Genomic DNA, 14,014 nt, shown 5'->3' with positions numbered 1-14,014 from the left:
TTTAATTCATGCTTTTTTGGAAGGTGAAAACAAATTATCCAAAGTTACTACTTTTTTCCTTTTAACAATTATTTATTCACATAAGATTTTTTCCAAATAGTTATCAGGTCCCTGCTTGTGTGTTAGGTATTCTGCAAGGTGCTGAGAATACAATGATGAGTAAAACCAACCTTTATTCCTGCCTATATGAAGCTTATCCTTTCAGGGGACAAGGAGATTAGTCAGATGGTCATATAAATAAATGTAGAGGTACTATACTTTGAGAAATGTGGAAATTCAGAATAACTTTGCACCTGAGTTTTTTGAGATTTGTTTTGTTTGGTCTTTTGTTTGACTCTTTGCTTGCTAAAGGGATTCTTAGTGTTAGAAATTCAGGCAACTTGAAGGCTTGAATATAAGTATAGATCAAGTTAATCGCTGACATTATTATACCATCATAATAAAATAGAGAACAAACCCCAGCTAAACAGTAGCATATTTAAAAGAAAGTAGTATTGTTTTTTGTTTTGTTTTGCTACACAAGTTACCAGTATAACAGTTGTGGTAACAGTAATATATTAATTGATAGTAGTTATCATTTCACTATGGTAATAATTTGAGACATTTTAGAAAAGATTTTGCTGCACTGAATTACCTTTATCTCTCATTTTGCTTCTTAAATAATTAAAGATAATTTGCATGAATAAAGTGTTTTCATTTTGAATTATTTATTTTTTTTTCTTTTTTTCATAAAACCAAAACTTCTAATGTTTTAGAGACTTGTCATCTTTAATAATGCTGTGCAACTACATGATTGAGTTTCCTTAAGGAGAAAAAAAATTAATGCTCTAATTAAGTATTAAAAGCACAGTTTTTCTAATGTATATATTTTACAAACGATTATAGTAACAAGCTGGGTACCCTGGCTCACACCTGAAATCCTAACACTTTGGGAGGCCAAGGTGGGTGGATTGGTTGAGTCTCACTCAAGAGTTTGAGACCAGCCTGGGCAACATGGCAAAACCCCGTCTCCACAAAAAATACAAAAACTAGCTGGGTGTGATGGCTCATCCCTGTAGTCCCAGCTACTTGGGAGACTGAGGCAGGAGGATTGCTTGAGCCTGGGAGATTGGGGCTACAGTGAGCTGTGATTATGCTACTGTACTCCAGCCTGGGCGACAGACCAAGACCCTGTCTCAAATAAATAAATAAATAAATAAATAAATAAATAAATAAATATTACAAAAACAAAACAATTAAAGAATTTTAAAATGCAGCAAAAAGAAAATATAGCCAGACCAAAACAATGTGAATGCAATACAGCCTGTCTCACAGGAGGGATCCAGAAACTCTCTGTTAAGTTCATGAATCATGGCTGTTAGCATTATTATCGCAAATAGATGTGTTACATAGTCAATAATAAGATTCATAGCACTTTAAAATAGATTTAGATTTCATAAAAGCTGTTTGTTTTTTATATTTTTTCTAAATTTGCTAGCATCAATGCAATACTGTATAATTAATAAAAGCAACTCCCTATAACTTCTGCTTTCAGTCTTCAAAATAATCCTGTGAAATAAGTGATACCGTTTCCCCATTTTACTGACGTGGAAATCAGCTCAGAGAGGTTAATTAATTTAAACATAATCATGCAGCTGCTAAGTAATACCTATATTTGATCCCAGGTTCTTCAGATTCTGAATTCCAGGTCACATTATCCCTTTAAAGTCCTTTTGGTATGATTCTTAAAATGAAACTCCAAACCACTAAACAATAAATTGTTTCACAAGATTTTCATGAATTTTACATGTATCATCTTCTTAACTTTTATGCTTTGAGCATTTTGGGAGTAGGAAGACTGTCTCAGAAGGCAGCAAAAAAAGAGAAGGAACTGTGGGGTTAGGTAGACGTTGATCTGAATCCCTGATCAACCAATCATTAGCAGTATGATCATGAACAAATGATTTAACCTCTCTAAAGCATCAGTTTTAGCACCCTTAAATTTTGAATTTGGATAGAGAATACAAAAGGAAGAGTAGTTTGGTGAGAAAGATTAGATAGATTGGCCCAGCCTCCATTTTCCTTTCTGGTTGAGATATGTTTCATATACTTATAACCAGGTAATTTATTAAGCAAATGAATTTGAAATTATCGTAATTCCACCATCCAAATAGAACCTAGTATTTGGCATATGTCTTTTTACTTTTTTTTTTCCTATGCTCTTCATCACTGCAGTCCAGTCCTATGAGCTCAGTAGCCAATTAAGATCTACCTCCTCCAACCCTGCACTTGACCCTTTCCTTCAGTCTCTTATATCACAGTTGCTACATACTACATAATTACATCTGAATGACTTACTGCCATATTTTACAATCGTTTTAAAACAGGCCAGGTGCAGTGGCTCACACCTGTAATCCCATCAGTTTAGGAAGCCACAGTGGGAGGATCACTTGAGCCAGGAGTTCAAGACCAGGTGGGCAACATAGTGAGACGTCATCTCTTCAGAAAATAAAAAAGAATTAGCCAGGTGTGGTGGCACACACTTGGTCCCAGCTACTCTGAAGGCTGAGGCAGGAGGATCACTTAAGCCCAAGAGGTCAAGGCTGCAGTGAGCCATGATCATGCCACTGCACTCCAGCCTGGGTTACAGAGCTGAGACCCTGTCTCTAAAAGAAGAAAAAATATCCTACTCCACAATAAGTGTGTCTATTGAACTTGTATTTTCTTTCAGTGCTTTCTGAACGCTAACTTATTTTTTGTTCTTGTATAATAATTAACCAGTTTTGCCCTCCATATTTATTGAATAATTCTTATTTGGCCTCTTATCTGAAATTCTACCTTTACTAATGTTAAATTAATATATACATCTGTCTATTTCTGAACTTCTTTATTTTTATTGATGCATACTATTTTTATATATTCATGAAGTACATGTTATATTTTAATAGATGCATAGTATGTGTAGTGACCAATGCTGGGTATTAGAATATCCAGTACCTTGATCGTTTATTATTTCTTTTTGTTGGGAACATTTCAAATTTTCTGTTCCAGTTACTTTGAAATATACAACATATTGTTGTGAAATATACAATATAACCACCCTGCTGTGCTATCAAATGCTAGAACTTATTCCTTCTGTCTAACTGTATGTTTGTTCTCAGTACCTTAGTCCTCTTCATCCCTTCCCCCAACACACATCCTTCCCAGCCTCTGGTAGCTGTCTTTCTATACTTTGCTTCTAAGAGATCAACTTTTTTAGGCTCCACATATAAGTAAGAGCATATGACATTGTCTTTCCGTGCCTGACTGATTTCACTTTACAGAATGATCTGTTTCCATCCATGTTGCTACAAATGACAAGATTTCATTCTTTTTTTACAGCCAAATAGTATTCCTATATATATTACATTTTCTTTACCCATTCATCTGTTGAAGGACACTTAGGTTGATTCCATATCTTTGCTGTTATGCATAGTGCTGCAATAAACATGAGGATTCAGGTATTGCTTTGATATACTGATTTCCTTTGGATTAGTGGAATTGCTGAATTGTATGATAGTTTTATTTTTAGATGTTTGAAAAATCTCTATGCTGTTTTCCATAGTGGCTGTACTAACTTACCTTTCTACCAACAGTGTGTAAGAATTCCCTTTTCTCTACATCCCTTCCAGCACTTGGTATTTTTTGTCTTTTTGATAATAGCCATTCCTCCTGGTACGATGATATCTCACTGTGGTTTTGATTTGCATTTCCCTGATGATTAATGGTGTTGAGCGTTTTTTCATGTAGTGGTTGGCCATTGTAAGTCTGGTTTTGAGAAATGTGTACACATATCCTTTACCCATTTTAATTAGATTATTTATTTTTGGCTATTGAATTATTGGAGTTCCTTGTATATTCTGGATATTAGTCCCTTCTTGGATGAATAGTTTGCAAATAGTTTCTCCCATTCAACAGGTTGTCTCTTTACTCTTTTGATTGTCTCCTTTGCTCTGCAAAAACTTTAAATTTAATATAGCCCCATGTGCCTATTTTTGTTTTTATTGCTTGTGCTTTTCAGGACTTAGCTATAAACTCTTTTTTGTTCGTTAGGTTTTTTTGTTTATTTATTTATTTATTTATGAGTTGGAGTTTCGCTCTTGTTGCCCAGGCTAGAGTGCAATGGCACGATCTCAGCTCACTGCACCCTCCACCTCCTGGGTTCAAGTGATTCTCCTGCCTCAGCCTCCCGAGTAGCTGGGATTACAGGTGCCCACAACCATGTCCAGCTAATTTTTGTATTTTTAGTAGAGACAAGGTTTCACCATGTTGGTCAGGCTGGTCTCAAACTCCTGACCTGCCTCAGCCTCCCAAAGTGCTGGGATTACAGGCGTGAGCCACCGTGCCCCACCCATAAAATCTTTAACTAGACCAATGTTCTAGAGCATTTCCCCTGTGTTTTCTTCTAGTATTGTTATGGTTTGGGGCTTTATTTTTAAGTACTTAATTCATTTTGAGTTGACTTGGGGATATGGTGAGAGAGAGGGGTCTAGTTTCAGTCTTCTGCATATGGATATCCAGTTTTTCCAGCACCATGTATTGAAGAGAGTGTCCTTTCCCCACTGTAACACGTTCTTGATGCCTTTGTCAAAAATCAGTTAATTGTAATACGTGGGTTTATTTCTGGGTTCTCTATTCTGTTCCATGGGTCTCTGTGTCTGTTTTTATATCACTACCATGCTGTTTTAGTTACTATAGCTTTGTAGTATATTTTGAAGTCAGGTAGTGTGAGGCCTCCAGCGTTGCTCTTTTTGCTGTGGATTCCTTTGGCTATTCAGGCTCTTGTGTGGTTCCATACAAATTTTAGGATTTTTTTTCTATTTCTGTGAAGACTATCATTGGTATTTTGATAGGAATTGCATTGAATCTGTAAATTGCTTTGCATAGTTGATCATTTTAATATATTTATTTTTCTGATTCATGACCATGGAATGTCTTTCCATTTGTTTCTGTCCTTTTTAATTTCTTTCATCAGTGTTTTGTAGTTTTTCTTGTAGAGGTCTTTCAACTTCTTGGTTAAATTTATTCCTATCTATTTTATTTTATTTTGTTTTGTTTTTTTGTAGCTATTATAAATGGAATTATATTCCTGATTTCTTTCTTAGCTGGATTATTATTGGTGTATAGAAATGTCACTGATTTTGTATGTTCATTTTGTATTCTGCACCTTTTAATTTGTTTATCAGTCCTAAGAATATTCTGGTGGAGTCTTTAGGTTTTTCTGTATGTAAGATTGTCATCTGAAAGGAGGGGCAGTTTGGCTTTTTCATTTTCTATTTAGATGCCTTGTATTTCTTTCTCTTCCCTGATTGATCTGGCTAGGACTTCCATTACTATGTTGATTAGGAGTGGTGAAAGTGGACTTCGTTGTCTTGGTCCCATTCTTAGAGGAAAGTCTTTCAACTTTTCCTCATTCAATATGTTAGCTGTGACTTTGTCACATATGATCTTTATTATGTTGAGGAATGCCTCTTCTATGCCTAATTTGTTGAGAGTTTTTGTCAGGAGGGGATGTTGGCTTTCATCTAATGCTTTTTTCTGCATCTATTAAGGTAATCATATGATTTTTGTTGTTCATTCTACTAAAGTGATGTATCATGTTAATTGATTTGCATATATTGATCCATCCTTGCATCCCTGAGATAAATCCCACTTGATCATGTTATATTATATATTTGTTGTGTTATTGGATTTTTGTTAGCTAGTATTTTGTTAAAAATTTTTGTGTCTATATTTGTCAGAGGTGTTGGTCTGTAGTGTTCTTTTTTTGTTGTTCGCTTGTCTGGTTTTGTATCAGAGTACTGCTGGCCTCGTAGAATAAGTTAAGAAGAATTCTCTCTTCTTTAATTTTTTGGAATAATTTGAGATGAATTGATGCTAATTCTTCTTTATAAAGTTGATAAAATTGAACAGTAAAGCCATGCAGCCCTGGGCTTTTCTTTAATGTTTGATGGGAATCTTTTTATTACATATTCAATCTGTTCCTCATTATTGGTCTGTTCAGATTTTCTATTTCTTTCTGGTTCAGTCTATTTCTATTTCTTGTAGGTTGTATGTGTCCAAGAATGTCTCTATTTCCTCTAGGTTTTCCAGTCAGTTAGCATATAGTTGCTCATGATAGTCTCCAATGATCTCCTGTATTTCTGTGGTGTCAGTTGTAACATTTTTCGTTTCTGATTTTGTTAACTTGGATCTTCTCTCTTTTTTTCTTGGTTAGTCTAGCTAGCAGTTTATCAATTTTGGTTATTTTTTCAAAAAAAACCCCTTTCATTTTGATGATCCTTTGTATGTTTTTTCTATATTTCATTTAGTTGTGCTCTGATCTTTATTATTTCTTTCCTTCTACTAATTTTGTTTGGTTTGTTCTTGCTTTTCTAGTTCCTTGAGATACATTATTAGGTTGCTTATTTGAAATCTTTATACTTTTTGGTGTTTATTGCTATAAACCTCCCCTTAGCACTGCTTTTGTTATATTCCATAGGTTTTGGTATATTGTGTTTTCATTTGTCTTTGCTTTAAGATTTTTTTTTATTTCTTTCTTAATTTCTTCATTAGCCCAATAGTCATTCAGAAGTGTATTGTTTCATTTCCATCAATTTGTAGTTTCCAAAGTGCTTCTTGTTACTGATTTCTAGTTTTTTCCATCAGGATCTGAGAAAATAGCTGATATGATTTCAAGTTTTTAAAATTTGTTGAGACTTGTTTTGTGTCCTAACATAAATGGTCTATCCTGGGGAATGTTCCATATGATTATTAGAAGAATGTGTATTCTGCAACTATTGGATAAAATGTTGTGTAAATGTCTCCTAGGTACAAGGAGCGCAGTTTATGTCCATTTTTTTTAGTTGATTCTGTGTCTCGATAATCTGTACAATGCTGAGAATGGAGTGTTGAAGTCCTCAACTATTATTGCATTGGAGTCTGTCTCTCTCTTTAGATCTAATAATATTTGCTTTATATATCTGTGTGCTCTAGTATTGGATGCATATATATTTGAAATTGTTATATCCTTTTGCTGAATTGATCCCTTTATCATTATGTAATGACCTTCTTTGTCTCGTTTTACTGTTTTGACTTAAAGTTTCCTTTATCTGATATAAATTTAGATACTCCTGCTCGTTTTTGTTTTCCCATTGTATAAAATCTTTTTCCATCTCTTCACTTTCAATCTATCTGTGTGTTTACAGGTGAAGTGAGTTTTTTTGTAAGCAACATATAGTTAGATCATGTTATGTTTATATATTCAGACAGTCCATATCTTTTAAGTGGATAATCTGATTTATTTACATTTATAGTTATTATTTATAGGTGAGGACTTATTCCTGTCATTTAAAAAATTGTTTTCTGGTTGCTTTGTATATCTGTCATTCCTTTCTTTCCCTCTTATTGTTTATCATTATAGTTTGGTGATTTTCTGTAATGGTAATATTTGAGTCCTTTCTCTTTCTCATTTATGTGTCTGCCCTACCAGTGACTTTTATACTTTCTTGTTTTCATGATGGTAAATATTATTGTTTCACTTTCAGATGTAGGACTACCTTAAGCATTTCCTGTAGAGCTGGTATAGTAGGGATGATTCCCTCAGTTTTTGCTTATCTTGGAAAGACTTTTCTTCTCCTTCATTTTTCAAGAAAGGTTTCTTGGTTAGTCTAGCAGTTTATCTTTGGTGGCAGGGTTTGTTTTTTCTTTTAGCACTTTGAATATATCATCCCTTTCTCTCCTGGCCTGCAGGGTTTCCCCTGAGAAATCCACATTAGTCTGATGGAGGTTCCCTTATATGTGACTTGATGTTTTCCTCTTGCTGTTTTTAGATTTCTGTCTTGTCTTTGACTTTTGACAATTTCAGTACAGCGTGTCTTGGAAAAGACCTTGTTGGATTCTGTCTATTTGATCTTTGAGCTTCCTGTATCTGGCTTTCTAAATCTCTTAAAAGAACTGGGAAGTTTTCAGCTATTATTAAATTAAATGAGTTTTTCTGTCTTTACCCATCACTTTACCTTCTGGAAAACCCCAAATTTGAATATTTCATTGCTTTAAGGTGTCCCCTATATCATGTATGCTTTGTTCATTCATTTTTATTTTTTATTCTTTTTTGGCGGGTATGTCTGAATTATTTCAAAAGACCTGTCCTCAGTTCTTCTCCTTGATCTAGTTGTCAAAGATCTGTTGTCAAAGCTCTCAGTTGTATTTTTTATTTCATTCATTGAATTCTTCAGTTCTGGGATGGATCTGTTTGGTTCTTTTTATTTATTTTTTTTTTTTTTTGAAATGGAGTCTCGCTCTGTCACCCAGGCTGGAGTGCAGTGGCATGATCTCGACTCACTGCAAGCTCCGCCTCCCGAGTTCACACCATTCTCCTGCCTCAGTCTCCCAAGTAGCTGGGACTACAGGTACCCGCCACCATGCCTGGCTAATTTTTTGTATTTTTAGTAGAGACGGGGTTTCACCGTGTTAGCCAGGATGGTCTCCATCTCCTGACCTCGTGATCCGCCCGCTTCGGCCTCCCAAAGTGCTGGGATTACAAGCGTGAGCCACTGCGCCTGGCCTGTTTGGTTCTTTTTTATGCTATCTATCTCTTTGTTGAATTTCTCACTCATATCCTGAATTGTTTTCCTGATTTCTTTGTATTGTTTGTCTGTGTTCTCTTATATCTCACTGAGCTTCTTTAATACCATTATTTTGAATTCTTTTTCAGACATTTCATCATTTTTTGTTTAATTGGAATCTGTTGCTGGAGAATTATGTTCTTTTGGAGGTGTCATATTTCTTGCTTTTTCATGTTCCTTGTATACTTACATTGACATCTCCACATCTGACGTAACAGTCATTTCCTCCAGTTTTTAGGATTGGCTTTGGTAGGGTAAGACTTTTTTCTGTAGATGTATCATCATGTTGGTTTGTTGGGCAGTTTAGCTTTTATTCTGGGTGCATGCAGTAGTGTAGTCTCTATGATTTCTTCAGCTGTAATTAGCATCAGTGGGTGTCTGTGATTTCCTCAGTGGCTTAGGCAGCATTGTTAGTGGAGCCTGTGGTGAGGCTTTGCTGGGGACAGGGACACCAGGCATCCTGATCCTCAGGCCCCAGTGGTGGTAGCAGCAGGCCAAGCATACCCGCCTTTTGTCCCCTCGTGGCCATAGACCGGCATCAATTTTAGCAGGTCCACGAGGGCCAATTCTTAGGCCTCCATGTGGCTTGCTCAGGTACCAGTAGTGGCAGTGGTAGACTGGGCAGATGGATGAGACCTTAGTCTCCCGGGCAGCATGTGTGGCATAAGCAATCGTAGCAGTGATGACAGGCCAACCCTCAGGCTCCCAGGCAGTCCACACTGCTGCTAGTGATGGTAGCAACAGACTGGACAAGCCAGACCCTAAACCCTCAGGTGGCATATGTGGGTAAGTGCCAGCAGTGGTAGTGGTGGCAGACTGGGCAGGCCCAGCCTCAGGCCAGTAGTGGGTGGGGCAGGGCAATCCCCAGGCCCTCAGATGGCATACTTGAGCATTGGGGTTGCAGTGCCAGGCAGTGCAGGCATATACTCAGGACCCTCAATGGTGCACATGGGCACAGGCTGTGTTGGACCAAGTGAGGCAATCCCCAGGCCCTCAAACAATGTGTTTGAGTGCAGGCAGTCGGTGGTTTGGTTCTGTTGTTAGACCCCCTGATGGTGCGTGTGCATGCCGGAAGCAGCAAGCAGAATGGATGGATCCCCAAGCCTCCAGACAGTGCACTCCGTCACTTTGGGAGGTGCCACCAGGCAGGGAAGGCCTGTCCCCAGGCTCCTCTGTTGTACCTGTGGGTGCAGGCTGTGGTGAATAGGTCTGTCTTTGGGCCACTGGACAGCAGTTTTGATGCCAGTGGCTGATGACCTGAGCCTTTTGTCATGCTTCCTGATCATATGTATGTGTACCCAGAGTGATAGACAGAGGGGACCACTTCCCAAGCCCCTCAGGTGGTGTTCTGGGGCACTGAGAGGGGTGGCACTTAAAGGGACAGGCCTGTCCTCAGACTCCCATTGGTGTACACAGATACAGACTCTGGTAGGCAGGGAAGGACTATTCCTAGGCCCCTGGATAAAATACTTGAGAGGTGGTAGGCAGAGTGAGTCTGTCCTCATGCCCCGAAATATAATCCAGATGGGCCAGTTCCCAGGTCCACTGAAGGTGCTGCAAGTACATGGCAGCCCTGTTATGGGGGCTGGGCATTGCTATCAGTGGCAGTGGCCCCAGGCGGGTGGCTCTCAGGCTCTGGGGAGTGTATGCTTTGGCTTCCTTTGCCCCAGAAACAGCCTTCCCTAGTGTGCTGCCCTGCCTGTTCTTTGGAGTATAGGACACTGTGTGGGCTAGAGTGCTGGGGACCCAGCCGCACCATTGGGTCCAGCCAGCACTGTACTACTGGAGCCCCCGTGGTGGACATGGGGCGCTGTCAGTTGGGCTCCAGGTTGTATAAAGATGCATACCATCTAATGGTAATTGGCTTCTCAAAGTGGCACTGTGCTTCAGCTTCTTGGGTCCTGGGAATGGGTGTGGGACCTGGAACAAACTCCCTCTCTGGAACAAGGCTGTTGTGTGAACTCCAGGCAGGTCCCTATACTTGTCTCAGAATTCACAAGGGTTGTGGGGATCTTACATGGCTAGGATTGCAAGTCTGTGGTGGAAACGTGGACCACTGGGGATCTCTCAGTTACCCTTTCCCCGCACTGGAGAACCTCTTCTGGCTCCCAGCTGGTCCCAGCCAGGCCAGCGGCTTCACTTCCTTTTGCTTCCCTGCTCCAGATGTTCCCTGTCACTTCCCTGCTAAATTTCAGTGTTCTCTCTTAGAGGCTTTATTCAACATGTAATTACTCACTGTCCTTCTTTGTGGAGGAGAGTTCTGGGTCAGCCATCTTGAAGCCCTGATCTTTATTTTTTAGTTCTTTTTGTCTGTTTTTGTACTGTATATGTCTCTGCTTTATGTAGCTTTAAAATATTTTAATATTAGGTGGGTCCAGTTTCTTCACCTTTGTTTACCCTTTCCAAATGTTCTGTTCTCTTGCCCCATATGCATTATTTTAGAGTCAAGTTAGGTAATTTATATTTCCTAGAAAATCATCCTTATCTCCTGTATGTTTTCTCTTTCTTTTTTTATTAGAGTTGTCAATGGTTTATGGGGTTTGTTTGTTTGTTTGGTCTCTCTAAAGATTGATTGAATTTGGGAATTAACAATAAAGTTGCATATTAATTAGGAGAGAACCTGAATCTTGAGAAGTTGCCATTATGAACATGTTGCTTCTGCATTTACTCAAACATCTTTTGTCATTCAGTAAAGTTTTAGAGACCCCCCCGCTTCCTCCATATAGGAAGGAATTTATGTCTTAAAGTTATTGCTTAAATTTTTATTTTGGTTGCTATTATTAATGTGTTTGCTTTCCCATTATAGTAGGATATGGGCAAAACATATTGTTTCTATGTTTATATTATAATTGACCATGTTACTAAATTCTGTTATTGATTTCCACATTTTTCAGTGATTCCTTTGGATTTTTATTGACAATCACAGGAGATTGGCATATCATTTTGTCTGTTCCTTTTCAGTATTTACATCTCATTTCCATTTTTGTTTTATTATATATATTAGAATGTCTAAAACAATATTTTAATGCAGTAGGGCTCTTGAGCTTTCTTGTCTTGTTCCTGCTTTGAATGGAAATGCCCAAGAATATATTTTCAGGGATCATTTCTATAGTTTGTTGCCTTTCATGTTTTGCCACCAAATATAAAGTTGGCCATTTGGCTGAGATAGGTATTCTTTATCAGATTAACAAAATATTGTTGATTTCTAATACACTGTATTTTGTCTTTTTTGACATGTTAGTGTGATGAATTATATCAGGGAGACATCCTCACTTTCCTGGAATGAATACCATTTAATCATGGGGTATTAACATTTGAATATTTGCCTGAAATATATTTGCCAAAATCTTATTAAGTGTTTTTACTTCCATAGTCATAAGTTTTATTAATCTATAGTTTATGTTTTTCTGAAGTTGGGATTATATGGGATTCGTAAAATGAGTTTAGAAAGTTTCCATCCTTTTATTCTGCAGAAAATTTAGGAACATAGAGTTATCTTATATCTATTCCTTATAAATTTTAACAAACTAATTCTTGGATATTGGTCTTTTTGAGTTTTTACTTTTTGAGTCAATTTAAGAAATTTATATTTCCAATAAAATCATCCATTTCCCTTTCTAATTATCATTGCTTATATTATCTTTATTGTTGTATTTATTGTTAATTAATGCTATTTCGAGGTATATTTTTTAGATTGCCTTGAGGCTTGTCAGCTTTATTAGTATCCTAAAGATTTATGATGTATTTGCATCTTTTCATATTTATATTTACAAATAAAATCTTCTGCCAAATGGCAATCATTTACTAATCTATTCATGTTATGTATTTAATTTTTAATAATTATTCCCAAAATGGAGTAGAACTGGACTGCCACTACTCATTTAGAGTTTATGTGCTTTTCAAAGGGCTTGACTTTTCCCAGGTAATAAACAGCTAACCTACCAACAAGTGGCACACTGTAACGTACAGGTTGTAGTAATGGACAAATTGATTGACAGCCAAATCTTGATTATCAATGAAACATATGTAAGGATCCCTGGATAATTTACAAATAAGAATAATAGAGTACTTTAACCATTTGTTTTCTTATCTTCTCAACTATTATAACTATGCACAGCGGTGCAAAAATCATAGTAAATATGAATAGTTTTCATTGTCTTCTTTATTCTCTGATACATCTGCAAATGCATCAGGGAAGAAAAAAGGCCGAAGAAAGAAGTGGCCTGAACAACTCAAACTGTACAATCATTTTCTACATGTGATTGCCCCAATAGGTTTGTTATTCTAAATTGCTGGCTGGCTAGACATGAAGCAACTGTCTGCTTATCTCATTCTTCTGGACAGTGCAAAACAGCAGTCCCCAAAGCAGGGCATGCAAGGCAACCAGCTCTCAAACAAAAAGATAATATTAGAAGTCCCATTCCTGCTTATTTTTACCTTGTTCTTTTTCAGTACCTTATTTGTGTGTATATATCTTAGTATAGTCATGCATCTAAATAATTTGTAAGTAAATAACCATATATATTGATTATGTATACTAGAAAATGTTTTACTGAAAGAGATATAAATTAAAAACCCTTGGAGAGCTCTGGGCCAGAAGTGGAGAATCATGAATTTGAAAGCTGCTTTAGCCGCTTATCCATCATGTGAATTTGGTCGACTCTTTTATAATCTGTAAAATGGGAGTAAGAACACCTGTCCTTCCTTCCTCACAGTGTTGTATTGAGAACAAAATAAAGCGACTGTAATTGTTTGTAAATTCTCTAAAGGCTGTGCAGATTATGATTTTTTTTTAACTTTTAAAATCTTTTCCTCAAACGTATTCAGTACCCACATTTAATCTTTATGGAAGACCATATTCAAAGTAGTGGGAAGACATTTTACTTTTAGGATCAAAGGAGAAAAATATTTAAGGTTTAACAATTCTCTAATTCTAAAAGAGATATGTTTCTTTCCAACCTCTCAGAAAGTTTTGATGGCCAGATATTTTAAACAAAACAAACTTGGGAATTAAAAAAGGAAAGCAATTAAAAGTAAGTCTGAGATTTATCTGTAACTTCAGGAAAAAAGAATTTTTACAAAAGGAATGGGAAAAGATAAGGTCTTAAAAACAAGGAACTAAGCATTAACACTTAAGTTTTGTAACCTTAGGAGCCAGGATTTTGATGCCAACAGTTAATTATCCCAGAAATTTCTTAAGTATTTTGTTGACCTGCATACTTCCTTGAATCAAAATGTTGAGGTTAATAGCTAACCTACTGTTTGCTGCTGCTTCTAGCCCTGTTACATTTTAGGAACCTAATGGCATCTAAGGATTCCACCATGTAATAACAGTGGGAATTTATTTTTCTTGGTGTTTGGAAACTCTCAGGAATTTTTTTTCTTTTTTC

General features: G+C 36.8%; 1 protein-coding gene and 1 long non-coding RNA gene across 5 annotated transcripts in view; both read left to right on the top strand.

The window, feature by feature from the left end:
• The window catches only part of LOC144338454 (uncharacterized), a 445,122-nt gene that overhangs the window by 422,937 nt on the left and 8,171 nt on the right, over positions 1-14,014 (top strand). The gene's annotated exons all lie outside the window — the stretch shown is intronic.
• Positions 1-14,014, top strand: part of PRKACB (protein kinase cAMP-activated catalytic subunit beta) — a 165,517-nt gene that overhangs the window by 148,150 nt on the left and 3,353 nt on the right.

Source organism: Macaca mulatta, chromosome 1, assembly GCF_049350105.2.
Source record: "Macaca mulatta isolate MMU2019108-1 chromosome 1, T2T-MMU8v2.0, whole genome shotgun sequence".
NCBI lineage: Eukaryota > Metazoa > Chordata > Mammalia > Primates > Cercopithecidae > Macaca > Macaca mulatta.
Note: the sequence above shows the minus strand (reverse complement) of the source record. Positions and strands in the feature narration are given on the sequence as shown.